This window comes from Gekko japonicus, unplaced genomic scaffold, assembly GCF_001447785.1.
Source record: "Gekko japonicus isolate JY-2015 unplaced genomic scaffold, Gekko_japonicus_V1.1 scaffold594, whole genome shotgun sequence".
Taxonomy (NCBI): domain Eukaryota; kingdom Metazoa; phylum Chordata; class Lepidosauria; order Squamata; family Gekkonidae; genus Gekko; species Gekko japonicus.
Genome location: NW_015160852.1, coordinates 841,378 through 855,561, shown reverse-complemented (window position 1 = coordinate 855,561; position 14,184 = coordinate 841,378).

Here is a 14,184-nt window from a genome sequence, read left to right as displayed (position 1 = left end):
TAGAAGAGTGTGACTCTGTTTAGGACTGCACTGCTAAAAAGAGCTGTCAAAACATCTGGCTGGCTGCTTAACTAGAGGTGTTTTGGACTGACCTAGAAAGGCGGTCCTTACATTCTTAATAAACAGCCGAGATTACTCACACAGTTCCAGGGGCCTGGGAAGAAGTCGCCAAAGTGGCAGTCTCTGGCGTCGTTTAGCACCTGCTTCAGGTCGAAGAGGCAGAGGGCGGTCGAGGTGGGAGTTCTTGGCTCCTCGTCTGAGGTGAAGATCCCTATCCAGAACGCCCGGTCTTCGGGGAGGCTGAGCTGGCTGGAGGAGAGGATCCGGGGTTTATTGGCACACCGCAAGGCCGCCTGGCTGTACTGCAAGGCCGCCTCGTCAGTCTGGTGGTCCGGCAACCTCAGGTAGGCTTGGGGGACGATGAGCATTTTGGGCGCGACGCTGCGGCCGCTGTAAGGATAGTAAGGGAAGAAAAGATGTCCTCCCCACAGAAAGATATCCACGAAGTAGGGGGTTTCGGTCGCGGTCAGCGAGTTCTTTTCTCCCACCCTGCTCTCGTTTTCTCGCAAGATATAGAGGTTGCCGGTTTCCTCGTTCGTGCAGTTGTCCGGGGCATCTTTGGAAATGGAGGTGGCCACCACCAGGAACCAGTCCGGGCTGCGGTAAAACATCTTCCCGACCGAGGAGTCCCGCGGCGAGCAGCTGATGAAGTGGTCCATGATCTTGTTTTCCGGCGGCATGGCCCCCTCGGGGTAGGGGCCGCCGAGGCTGCCCCGGTAGCAGATGCCGTCGGGCTGAGTCCAACAGGTGATCAGGCGGCCGCCCTCCCCTTCGGCGTAGGGCAGCAGGATCTTGTTGACCGCGTCGGTGCGGTTCACGCAGTAGAGCTGGAGCCGGGCGGTGGCGGAGGGAGCCGGCCTTGTCGTCCCCGGCAGGACGTACACGCAAGGGCCGCTGGCCACCAGCACGCGCCCCCCGCTCACGGCCAGGTTGCTGATGGGGTGAGAGAAGGAGAAGAGCGGCTCGGCCGCCGCAGCCAAGGACCCCACCACCAGCACCACCAGCAGCAGCGGCGGCGGCGGGGACAGCGCCCAGCAGGGGCCCCCGCCCGCCTGCTGTCTCTGCTCCGCTCTCCCTCTCTCGCGCGCTCTGCGGTTTCCTTCGTGCCTCGCCTAGCTTGGTGGTGCGCGTGGAAGTTCCCCTTTCCTCAGAAGTAGGAAGGTTCTCCGACACTCTGCTCTTTGGTGCAAAAGGTGTTGAACCCGCCCCCTGTCCCCGCTATTCTCTGCCTCCCTCCGGTTTTCGCCTCCCCTGGGGGCGCCTGGACAGACAACTGCACGTGCTCCCTGCTTCCCTCCCCGGCGCGCGCTTGGCCTACCGGGGCACCAAATATCACGAGGCGGGAAGGGGAGGTCGGCAAAGAGTAGATTCACGGGACAGCTGCTTTGACGAGGGGATGGAAGGGGGCGGGTCTCCCCCGCCTTGTACGGCAGGAAGGTGTACGTTTCCTGTGGGTGCCGGCCTCAAACCCTCAAGCAATACCCCTTATCAGGGGACTTCCTCTGCTTCTCGTTTGGGCGGTCGGTAAGAAGTTAGCCTAACCAATTTGGGCTAGCTGTGGTGCGTCCTTGTAGCCTCAAGTTCAGTGTGTTTCTTTTATGACAGAAAAAAGGAGGGGGTTATTTATTAGGGAACATCTGGCCAACTGCACATCAGCCACGGCTCTGCTTCTGGCTCCTCCCCCTCTGTATATAAAAAGCTGGGTGTGGCCAGGGATGTGAGTCTTTTGGTGCCTGTGAAAGGGCAAGAGCCAAGTGGATGTTGCTGGGGTAGGCCTGCCAGTGGATTCCTAACCTGTCCAGGATTTTCACTCTTATTTGCATGTTGATTTGCTTGTAGGTCACTTGTTTAAATGGTTGCTTTAACTCTACTAGGGAGAAAAGGGGAGGTTATAATTATCCAAATAACCAGCAATAGGAACCTCCTTCAGACTATGACTTTTCAATAGTCCATCAGATTCTTCCTTTCCTTTATTCTACCTCACTGTGCTTCATTACAGAACCTTATTTTTTTAACACATACTAGGGGATGGAACAATTTTCTTAAGAATTCCTGGTATTCCCACATTTGTCTATTGAATGTTTTCGTTATATATACTAAGGAAATCAACATATGAAACTTTAATGTATGCTCATACAGTGAGTATATCAAAACATCTTTTGAACTGTTTGAATGTTCTTACCCAGCTACCTGAATAATTCTGTTAAGGGATTCAGATGGGTAGCTGTGTTGGTCTAAAATAGTAGAACAAAGTTTGAGTCCACTGGTGCCACTGGACACAAACCTAATTCTAGTAATGGTGGAACTTTTTCTTTGCGTTCATTATTGTTTGCCACTTTTTGTCTGGAAAATTTAGTTATATCATGTAGCTCATGGGGACCAGCTTTCCCTAACCTGAGGCTAAATTCATGTCTGGATTTTATGTTGGAGAATAGTCAGCTAAGAAAAGCCACAGAACAATACAAAAATGTCTTAATATTTTAATTATTTATTTTACGAATGAAATGTTATTTATTGTATTGATGACATGTTGTTACCCGCCCTGTTGTTACCCTGCTATAAATATGAAGAAATACATAAATAATCCCATACAGCATTGAGAAAGAGTAGTGAGTTAGTAAACAACTCTGACAATAATGGGAAATTGCCCTATGCTAGGTTTATATACAAATATAAGAGGAAGCAGCCCATGAAGAAGTCACATTTCACCAAGAGACCAATGAGCATTCAGACCTGGATCTTCCAGATGTAAGTTTGATACTTGAACCAGAAGGGTTAAGCTGACCATGTAAATTATAAAAGTACAAAATTTATTAGGGTGTACACATATTAAAATATATTTCTGTTAAAAAATTTTTTTCAAGTATCAGACTAATAAAAGCATATCAAATATTAATACACATGATGGATCAACACTTTCCAACTGAAGACCAAACACGTTTCGGCCTCACAGGGCCTTCCTCAGTGGTCACTATTACAACATATTATAGACACACATTCAAGCATATGTATACAAGATCTTTAGTACACTTATATAAAGACCAGATGTTGTATCCTGAAATTATAAAAATAGAGGGGGGGAAGGGAAAAAGAAACTCAAATTATTATTTCAAATGTATACCAAATCCTTATTAATTTCAACAAATGATTTTTTCAAACTAGAATGTTTGTAATTGTGTTACTGGTATTAATGATGGGCCATAGGTATAGCCACATCCATTCCAATTATTCTAAATAAAAATCATGAAATGAAATAGTGAAATTATTATAATAATAGTTCCAATTGTAAATTTAAAGTAGCCTAATAGCCATGAAAACTTAAATTAACCAACAAATTTAAGTTTTCATGGATGCTTGACTATGGGATGTCTGTGTGGGTAACCTGCAGCAGGGTGTGTTGTCTGCATGATATGCCCCGCAACGCTTTAAACTGGTACAATTAGAGGCAGCACCATATTGTGCCAGTGTGACCACAGCCTAAGTGTGGATTGATTTGTATCAGTGGTTTCCAGCACCTGAATCTGTGCTTACCCTAGGACAGGCTGTGTTCATAATCATTTGATTTTGATACTACGAATTAAAACCTCTGTATTTCTGTAATGGTTACATCCATCTTAATAACTAGATATTTAGGCATGTGTATATGAAGCAGAATATTATTTGTGCTCTTTGTAACATCTCTTTTGGTTGAAATCTACTTTTATAGATCTTCTGAATCTCACCCTCTGTTCTCAATTTTATCAACCGTGTAAAACTACTAGGGCATACCTCTGGCCTACCAAAATCCATATAATCAAATGGTAAACAAGAACTGTATTGATGAGGAAATTAGGATAAGTGACATTTTTCAGACTCCTGTGTCCTAACAAACTACACCTGCTGAGAGGTTCTGTTGAGTCCTGGTGAGAACTCCTCACTGGCTGTCTGGTGTGTTCTCTTCAGGAAACATCTTCTGCATCACAACTGGCAATCTGGAGGTATTTCCTTCCCTTTCCCCCCTCTCCTTACCCAGGGCCCTTTCCTGTCTCATTTGCTCTATTTTGTTGCCACCTCACCCCGCGTACATTGCTCTGCCAGATATCAGTGCTTGCATTTGGCTGTTCGAATGCACTAAATACAGTTCTTTTAAAAAAGTAACCTGCAGTTCCAGCAAGCAGATCTTTTTTTCCTTCTGCCAAAGAGAGGACAATACAACTGTGGAGAAACAACTGATAGTTCTCTTCAAAGGCCATCATGATACCAAAATACTTAGAAGAGTTCCACTTTTCCTAGACACTCCCTCCAAACAGACTTACCTCTGTGATGATTTCTGAGGTACCAGTTGGTAGTATTCAAGAAGGGTGGGAAAGACTGCTAGGAAAAGTTATATAGTGTAACTATTGAAGATGAATGGGAAAGCTAAGTGTATAACAGTCTGTTTTTTCTTCCCCTCTTGGGCAATATCTGTTGAAACTTCAAAAACTGAAAAAGCTTATAAATAATCACTGAAAATCCTGTATTTTATTAGCACAAATATATAAATCATTCTTTTTGGGGGGGATTTATTGAGATTTCCCTGTTGGAGTGTAAACCACAAGACAGATGGTTGGCACTCTCATGTATCCTGCTGTAGAGTGTAGGAAGTTTGTCCAGCTTAAGGAGACTCCTGTAGCTTAAGTGGCTCTTCTTTCAAAGGAAGTGCCACTTTTGAAGGAAGGCTTCACACTTTGCTTACTGGAGTGGCAGGATACATGCCACTGTCTACTCTGATATCACAAAAAGCCTCTTGGGGGGATTAGGAATGATGGAAAGTAATTATGGCATTCCCCTTTTCTGAGCATTGATTGATGCTTTGAATAGATTGTAGACAAAGTGCATGAAGTATTTTTATAAGATCAACTTGTGTAAAATTCATTGGGGGTTGCTGTTTCCCAGCAGGAACTCATTAGCATAATAGGCCACACCCAAAAGCAGAAACACGTTAGCATATTAGGCCACACCCCATGCCTTCCCTTGGCTTGCCTGGGCAAGCCCCCCCCCCTTGAAGGGAAGGGACGGCAGTTTAAACTCTCTTCCCTTGGCTTGCCCAGGTGCCCCGTGGCTGCGGGGAGCCCAAGCAAGCTGGCCCTTGGACAGGCCAGGGAAGGCACAGGGAGGCATTTAAATGCCTCCTCAATCCTGCCAGGGGCCCCCCTGGCCCGCCCGCCTCAGAGTCGCCAGGGGGGTCACTCTCCGGGCCTTCCCTCTATAGCCACACACACAGAGGTTTTGGCTGTAGTGGGCGTGGCCAACTCTGAAGCCAGCCAGAACTCCGTTCCTGTGCGTTCCTGCCCAAAAATAGCCCTGCTGTTCCCTATTATTTATTTTTTATTTACAATTTCATTATTTGTCAAGTACATAACAACAACAAATAATAATTAACAACAATAGTTTCAAGTTTCACATCTGGTACAATAAAACAAGTGTTTTCCAGAATCAAATAATATAACATTTAGATCATACTATAACCTCATAAATCTGTAACTGTTGTGCGAGTTAAAAGAACTCTTGCCATATGTAGTACAGTACAGTCGTTCTAATGAGTTGCATACATTGTATAAACATAGACAGTTTATGTTGAAATTGCATAAATATAACTAATCACAAAGCTGAGGGTTTAAATTGTATTCAGGGTGAGTGTACACAGTGTGGCAATCTGTATGAATATTTTCAGATAGACATTATTGAGAAACAGTTCTGACTTCTTGTTTTTCAGCAGATAAAGATTAGATTGCAGTTGGTATCTTGTAGAGATGTTGCTTCCTGTATAGGCTCTCTCATTTTATTTTCATATCTGTGTAGGTTACACAGAGACTGGCTCAAGGTCACCAATTAAACTTCATGGATGAGCAGGAGTTTGAACCAAAGTCTTCCCAATCCATATCTGACGATCTGTCCACATACTTAACTGGCCAATAACAGGTGTGTTCTGTATAGTAGGGCTACTATGTGCTTTACTGTACAGAAAATCTGTCTTTGGTTAGAAATAAATGAACATATGAAACTATCCTCAGTCCAGGTGTATTAGTCTATTGATGCATCTAGCTCAGTATTGTCTACTCTAACTGGCAACATCTCTGCCGGCCATTACCATTACTACCAGTAGCAACGGAGAGTCTCCCAATTCCTGCTACCCAAAATCTTTTAACTGGAGATGCCAGGAATTGAAAAAGAACTTCTTTTTTTATGTTTACTGTTTCTTTTTATCCTGTCACTCAGACTTTTTATTTTTCTCTTTAACTTTACTTTCGTCTTTCATATACATTCAACTCTTCTTCATACACAGAACTAATTCCTATATCCTCCACAAGGCAGCTTCTCTCTCCAACTTCAGAACTAACTAACTGACTGTTTAACTGTTCTCATCAACTGTCACCCTTCAGCTGTCACACCTCTGTCACTCCTGAAAGACATACCCATTCAACCACACAGCAACACTTTCTAAAACCCCTCCCCTGAAAAAGAACTTCTGTATGCAAAGTTCACTTTATTGGAATTTATGCTAGCAGCCACAATATGGTGGTGTGGATGAAAGACATAGGTCACATTATACCCCATGAAAATTGGATGAAAATTTGGAAAACCACAAAATCTATGAGAGCAGCAAATTACAGAGAAAATGTATTTAAAATCTTTCATAGATGGTATTGGCCACCAGAAAGGATAGCAAAATGTTACCCAAACTGTTCAAATATATGCTGGAAGTGCAAATTAAATGTGGGAACATTCTACCATATGTGGTGGCGTTGTACAAAAATTCAGAAGTATTGGAAGTCTATACAGAAAATAATAGAGGAAATCCTGAAGGTGAAACTTGATTTGGTGCCTGAAATATTCTTACTAAATATAATGCCTGAAGCACTTACTTTCAATGAAAAATATGTAATATCCTATGTAATTACATCAGCGAGAATACTATAGGCCAAATATTGGAAACTAGATAACACACCCAGATCAGACGAGGTAATAGGTAAACTGTTAGAAGTAGCTGAAATTGATAAATTAAATTTGGTATTACAAGGGAAAAACGAAGAGGAGTTTGTTGAAAGATGGGCAGGATTGTATAATTGGCTTGAAAAAGATGTTGGACTCTGAAAATATATGTATTCATGACAAAAATGAATTACATGTATGAAAAATGTATAAAAATAAATTTAAAAAAAGAATTTATGCTAGCAGCTATACTTCCAACCTTATCCACGACTACTTGAAGTCAATGGAATTTATTCTCATGCATGTATGTTCAAGATTGTAGCCTAAATCTGAAATAAAATTCCCACATTTAATCTCATATTTATCCCTTTTCCTCCAACAATTTTAAAAATGAATTCTCACTTCTTACAAACATTTTAAATGGAATAAGGAAACCGTCTGTTGCATTGCCTACATTTTGTTCTGTTTTTTTGTAAGCAAGCATCAAAATGGAACAAAGTAGTGCATGTTCAGCAAAAAGTTCCTGTAATCCGCTGAGTCTTTAAGCCATCATGGAAATAAAATAAAGATAAAGCTATATGAAATATTTTACTGGAACAGATCTCTATCTTCCATTGGCTACAGAACTGGGTAAACTGGAATTCCACTGTGAAGCAGCAGTTTGCAAAGGTGAAGTGTGAGACATAATGAGCAAGAACGTTTTCTTCAGAAATTGCTTTGAAAAGGGCTTGTGGAGGAGTATTTTTTGGTTGATCAGTCCACGACATACATTAACATTTGACATATTCAAACTGAAAATGCTAGAGAACTTCCTTCAACTCCTTCCTTTTCTACCCTCCACACGGCATTAATAGAATAATTTTTCCCCTTTTGAGACTGCAAGTAAACTTTTACTAGCCCTCATCTGCTCTCAGCAATACAATTTTATACCCCCTTTCCCAAAACCAGATAAGTCATCTTTATATTATTTCCCAAGAACTCATTCGCAAAGGAAATACAATGTTATGTGACATGGATTTTTAAAACTTCAACTGTTTGAAAGGAATTGATTGCCTATGTAGAAAAATCACATTTCAAACTACTAACTGATGGCTCTTTTACACATTAACCCCTGTCTGTTTGTATCAGGTGTCCTGTGATGGAAAATATTTTCATACATTAATAAATACCTGGAGGAGGGGTGTTCTGATCTCCTTGGAGAAAAAAGTAATGTAAGAAACAGTTTTAAGCTGACTACTCTTTGCCTTCTTGGGCTTCTGTTTTTCTGTCAATACTGTTAAAGCTGTTACTGTGTTCTGGACGTTGTCTCAACATCTCCATGCAAAAGTTCAACTGGGTACAAGAACATCCTCAGACAAAAAGATTTTTGAGAATTGATAAGCTGTTCAGTTAAAGCTACCAAACTGTTAATAGTAACAAAAAGGACCCTTGCAACACAAAGACTCATATACTGTAATATTTATTATTTTTATTAAGTTAGTTCGGTTCTATACTGCTCTTCTATTTCAAGGAATAGCTAACAAATAAAGTAGTATTATGCAAATGAATAGAAAACAATTTGCATTAAAAACCTAATTGTTAGAGTACTAGAAAGACCTAAAAGCAGCAAGCACTGAAATGAGTATTTGCAATAGATGGGTCAATGCAATATACCAAACTATATTTAAAAATTATTTAGGAGCAAGATAAAATTTAAGTCACAGAGTACAAATAGTATAGAAAATAGCAAGAATCCCAAATGTCTCTACAGGACCTCAGTGTGTTTAAACCACTCTACAAAAACACTCTGAAAATGATAAGTCTTAAAGTTTCTATATATAGCTGATTGTAAGTAGAATCCTCTTATGTCATTTCTGAACCTCTCGATGTGTCATATTAATACTTATGCTGTGCTTCAGTTCTTTCTGGTGGTTCCAGACTTCTCATATGCTAATGCATTAGTTACTGAATGTCCTATTTTGTTGATTGTATTGACTGACTATGTGTAGTCTGTCTTGAGACCCTGTGAAAAAGGCAAACGTAAATAAATATCAATAAAATAAAATAAAAAGTTGCACCAGAAAAGTAGTGATGAAGGAAACAAACATACCTCCAAATGGAAGAAGTTCTGTTTGCTATTGTCCTCTGTCAATAAAATTGGATTAAATTGCCAAGTATGTTTTGCACTAGTTTGTCTCAAATCAATAATTAGGGGAACAAACCCCCTGGTTTCAGTATTTACAGCTAAAAAATTTAATAGAACATCTGGCTGAATCAGGAATATTTCAATTATAAAATTTGGAAAAGATAATCCTAGCTTATCTAAAAACTCCAAAAGGGGTACTCTCAAAAATCTACAAAATAATACTGAAAGAGGATAATGAAAATAAACTAAAATATCAAAACAGATGGGAAAAAGAGAATCTGCAAGAATCTGATTGGTATAATATCTGGGCATCTCCTGCAAACAAATCCTCAGCATACAACATCTGATTACAATTCTTTAAACTGACATCGAGGTGGTACCTTACACCACAACAGTTACATAAAATGAATCCATCTATTCACCCTGTATGCTGGAAACACTGTGGCCAGATAGGGACTTATTTTCATTGTTGGTGGGGTTGTCAAGAAATACAATTCTGGAATGCAGTGATAACACAGATAAATATGATTACAAAACAAACAATACCATGCAAACCGGAAGTGGTCCTGATGAACTTATGGAATGATACTATGACAGGAGACATCAAAGAACTCACCTCAACAGTACTCGCCACATCTATGCTGACAATAGCAGCGGCTTGGAAATCACCTTCGCCGCCAACTACATCAGCATGACAAGAAAAGATTTGGGATCATTTCATAATGGCTAAAATCACAGACTCATTGAATAGAGCAAATAATAATACACCAACCTATTCTAAATTTGTTCGGATATGGGCTCCAGTTCTTGAATATATGGTAACAAACAATATACTTCCATCAAAGCAAATATATCATAAATGGTTATACTTATAGATTACTCCCATTACAGAAGGTCTTAGAACAAATAAGATAATTCACAATTCACAATTTCAAATAGTAGACAACTCACAGAAATACACCCTTTCAATTGCCAAATATAAGTGTTTTATATTATGTAATATATAGTTATGCTATAATTTATTGTAACTGTAACATACAAAAACAATGGCTTAATGTGTTTATTTGAATTTTGACAGGGACATGATCCATGATTTTTATCAATCCAATCGACATTTTATTAATCCAGTGTAAAGCCTCCTTAGATAGAAGAATCCCATTGAGTCTTGGAAAAGTAACATAAACTGGAAATAGAAAGAATGCGAGGTATCAGATGGATGAAATTGTGCTCATAGTTCACATAAACCAGACAGATCAATTATCTTGAGAAGACCGTAAGCCTTATGGAGTGTGGGAGTACATTCCCCCTTCAGTTTCTTATTGAACCCATGACAATTACAAAGTAACATTGGGGATATTCCTTGCAAATTAACGTTCATGTCTCCCCCTATTATTTTTATAGAGGAGGAAAATCTTTCCAATTTCCTAAAAATCTTGTGAGCAAAATCTAATTGGCCATTATTTGGGAAATAAAGTGATGCAAGGGTAAATACTTGAGAAACTCCAAATGTACCTTCCACAAAAAAAATAAATCTAACCTTTGTTGTTCAGTCGCACAGTCGAGTCCGACTCTTCGCGACCCCATGGACCTGATCACGCCAGGCCTTCCTGTGTTCTTCCGTCCTCTGAAGTTTGCTCAATTTCATGTTTGTTGCATCGATGACACTGTCTAACCATCTCAGCCTTTGCTGTTCCCGTCTTCTTTGACCTTCAATCTTTCCCAGCATCAGGGTCTTCTCCAGTGAGTGCTCCCTTCTCATTTGGTGGCCAAAGTATTTGGGCTTCAGTTTCATTATCTGGCCTTCCAGGAAACAGTCAGGGTTGATTTCTTTTAGGATTGACTGATTTGATCTTCTTGCAGTCCAAGGGACTCTCAAGAGTCTTCTCCAGCGCCATAGTTCAAAAGAATCTATTCTTCGGCACTCGGCCTTCCTTATAGTCCAACTCTCACAACCATACATGACTACTGGGAATACCATTGCTTTGACCATGCGGACTTTTGTTGGCAGGGTGATGTCTCTACTTTTTATTATGCTCTCAAGGTTTGCCATCACTTTTCTCCCAAGGAGCAGGCGTCTTTTAATTTCATGGCTGCAGTCACCATCTGCAGTGATCTGGGATCCCAGGAACGTGAAGTCTGTCACTACTTCCACGACTTCCCCTTCTATTTGCCAAGGGGTGATGGGGCCGGATGCCATGAGCCATAGTTTGTTGTGATCCACACAGTCAAAGGCTTTAGCATAGTCAATGAAGCAGAAGTAGATATTTTTCTGGTACTCTCTTGCTTTCTCCATAATCCAGCGAATGTTGGCAATATGATCTCTCGTTCCTCTACCTCTTCGAAACCCAGCTTGTACTTCTGGTAGTTCTCTATCCACGTACTGTTGAAGCCTAGCTTGTAGGATCTTGAGCATGACCTTGCTAGCGTGTGATATGAGTGCAATTGTGCGATAGTTTGAACATTCCTTGGCATTGCCCTTCTTTGGGATTGGAATGTATACTGATCTTTTCCAATCCTGTGGCCACTGTTGCGTTTTCCAAATTTGCTGGCAAATGGAGTGCAGAACTTTAACAGCATCCTCTTCTAAGACTTTGAATAGCTCAGCTGGGATACCATCACCTCCACTAGCTTTGTTGTTAGCAATGCTTTCTAAGGCCCATTTAACTTCACATTCCAGGATGTCTGGCTCGAGGTCAGTGATTATACCGTCGTGGTTGTCAAGGACATCGAGGTCTTTCTTGTATAGTTCTTCTGTGTATTCTTGCCATCTTTTCCTAATCTCTTCTGCTTCTGTTAGGTCCCTACCGTTTTTGTCCTTTATCATGGCCAGCTTTGCATGGAACGCTCCCTTGATTTCTCCAATTTTCTTGAAGAGATCTCTAGTCCTTCCCATTCTATTGTTTTCTTCTATTACTTTGCACTGTTCATTCAGGAAGGCCTCCTTATCTCTCCTTGCTGTTCTCTGGAAATCTGCGTTCAGTTGGGTAAATCTTTCCTTTTCGCCTTTGCCTTTCGCTTTCCTTCTTTCCTCTGCTATTTGTAAAGCCTCATCAGAAAGCCATTTTGCTTTCTTGCATTTCTTTTTCTTTGGTATGGTGGTGATTGCTGCCTCCTGTACGATGTCACGAACCTCTGTCCATAGTTCTTCAGGCACTCTATCTATCAAATCCAGACCCTTGAATCTATTCTTCACCTCTACTGTATATTCATCAGGGATGCGATCTAGGTCAAACCTGAATGGCCTCGTGGTTTTCCCGATTTTCTTCAGTTTAAGTCTGAATTTTGCAATGAGTAGCTCATGATCTGAGCCACAGTCAGCTCCAGGTCTTGTTTTTACTGACTGGATAGAGCTTCTCCATCTTTGACTGCAAATTATATAGTCAATCTGATTTCGGTGTTGCCCATCTGGTGATGTCCATGTGTAGAGTCGCCTCTTAGGTTGTTGGAAAAGGGTGTTCGCTATGACAAGTGTGTTTGCCCAGCTTCATTTTGTTCTCCAAGATCAAACTTGTCTGTTATTCCGGTTACCTTTTTACTTCCTACTTTAGCATTCCAGTCCCCTATGATGATGAGGACATCATTTTTGGTGTTCTAGGAGGTGTTGTAGGTCTTCATAGAACCGGTCCACTGCAGCCTCTTCTGCATCAGTGGTTGGGGCATAGACTTGGATTACTGTGATGTTGAATGGTTTGCCTTGGAATTGGACCAAAATCATTCTGTTATTTTTGAGATTGTACCCCAGTACTGCCTTTTGCACTCTCTTGTTGACTATAAAGGCCACACCATTTTTTCTACGGGATTCCTGGCCACAGTAGTAGATATAATGGTCTTCTGAGTTAAATTCGCCCATTCCTGTCCACTTTAGTTTACTGATTCCTTGCCATCTCATTTTTGACCACGTCAAGCTTACCTTGATTCATAGATCTTACATTCCAAATTCCTATACAGTATTGTTCTTTGCAGCATTGGACTTTCCTTTCACCATCAGACACATCCACAACTGAGCATCCTTTCGGCTTTGGCCCAGCCACTTCACTCTTTCTGGGGTTACTTGAACTTGCCCTCTGCTCTTCCCCAGTAGCATATTGGACACCTTCTGACCTGAGGGGCTCATCTTCCGTTGTCATATCTTTTAGCCTTTTGATACTGTCCATGGGGTTTTCTTGGCAAAGATACTGGAGTGGGATGCCATTTCCTTCTCCAGTGGATCACACTTGGTCTGAGTTCTTTGCTGTGGCCTGTCCGTCCTGGGTGGCCCTCCACAGCATAGCCCACAGCCTCATCGAACCACGCAAGCCCCCTCGCCACGACAAGGCAGGACAATTTCAGGACAAGAAGTTTCGAAATACAACTGATTAACTCTTGAAAGTTCCTACAACAAAACACTGCATTTTTAAAAATGAAATGTTCTTATCTTATTGTTTTTCCTGAACATTCTTTTATTTTATAAGTCTACAAAAGAAGATAAATAATTAGAAGAATTATAAATCTACAGAAGATAAATGCCAAAAGATAAATTATTTAATGAATTATTTAATATGCTATACACTTTAATTAATTATATACTTTCTAATTAAAATAAATGTGTCCATATTCAGTTTTCTATCTGTAATCTGTAAAGGCTTTTGAGTTAGAAATGGCACCCTTTTAACACCAAATGATCTATTTTTGATATGCTATACTGTTTGTAAACGTTTTCTGATATAAGTAAAGTCAGACCAGTATCTAGAACAAAATTATGCAAGCTGTAACTGAAACAGAAGCAGTTGCAAGTATTTTTTTAATAACCAGACTATCTTTGCAGTTCTGATGTTCTGTTAACCCAGGAGGAGGAAGTTCGATGTATGCTCTGCCCAGAAGCAGTTATTCAGATTGCCTGTCACAACACAGTAAAAGGACAACCACAAAGTATCTCAAAAACCAACCAAAAGAGACCAGTTTAAAATGCCTGCCTGGGAGGAGCAGCAATCTGTTTTCTCAGGGTGATTCTGTATCTAGCATTTGCTCCACATCTTCTCAACATGGGAGGAAAAACTGCAGCTCAAAAC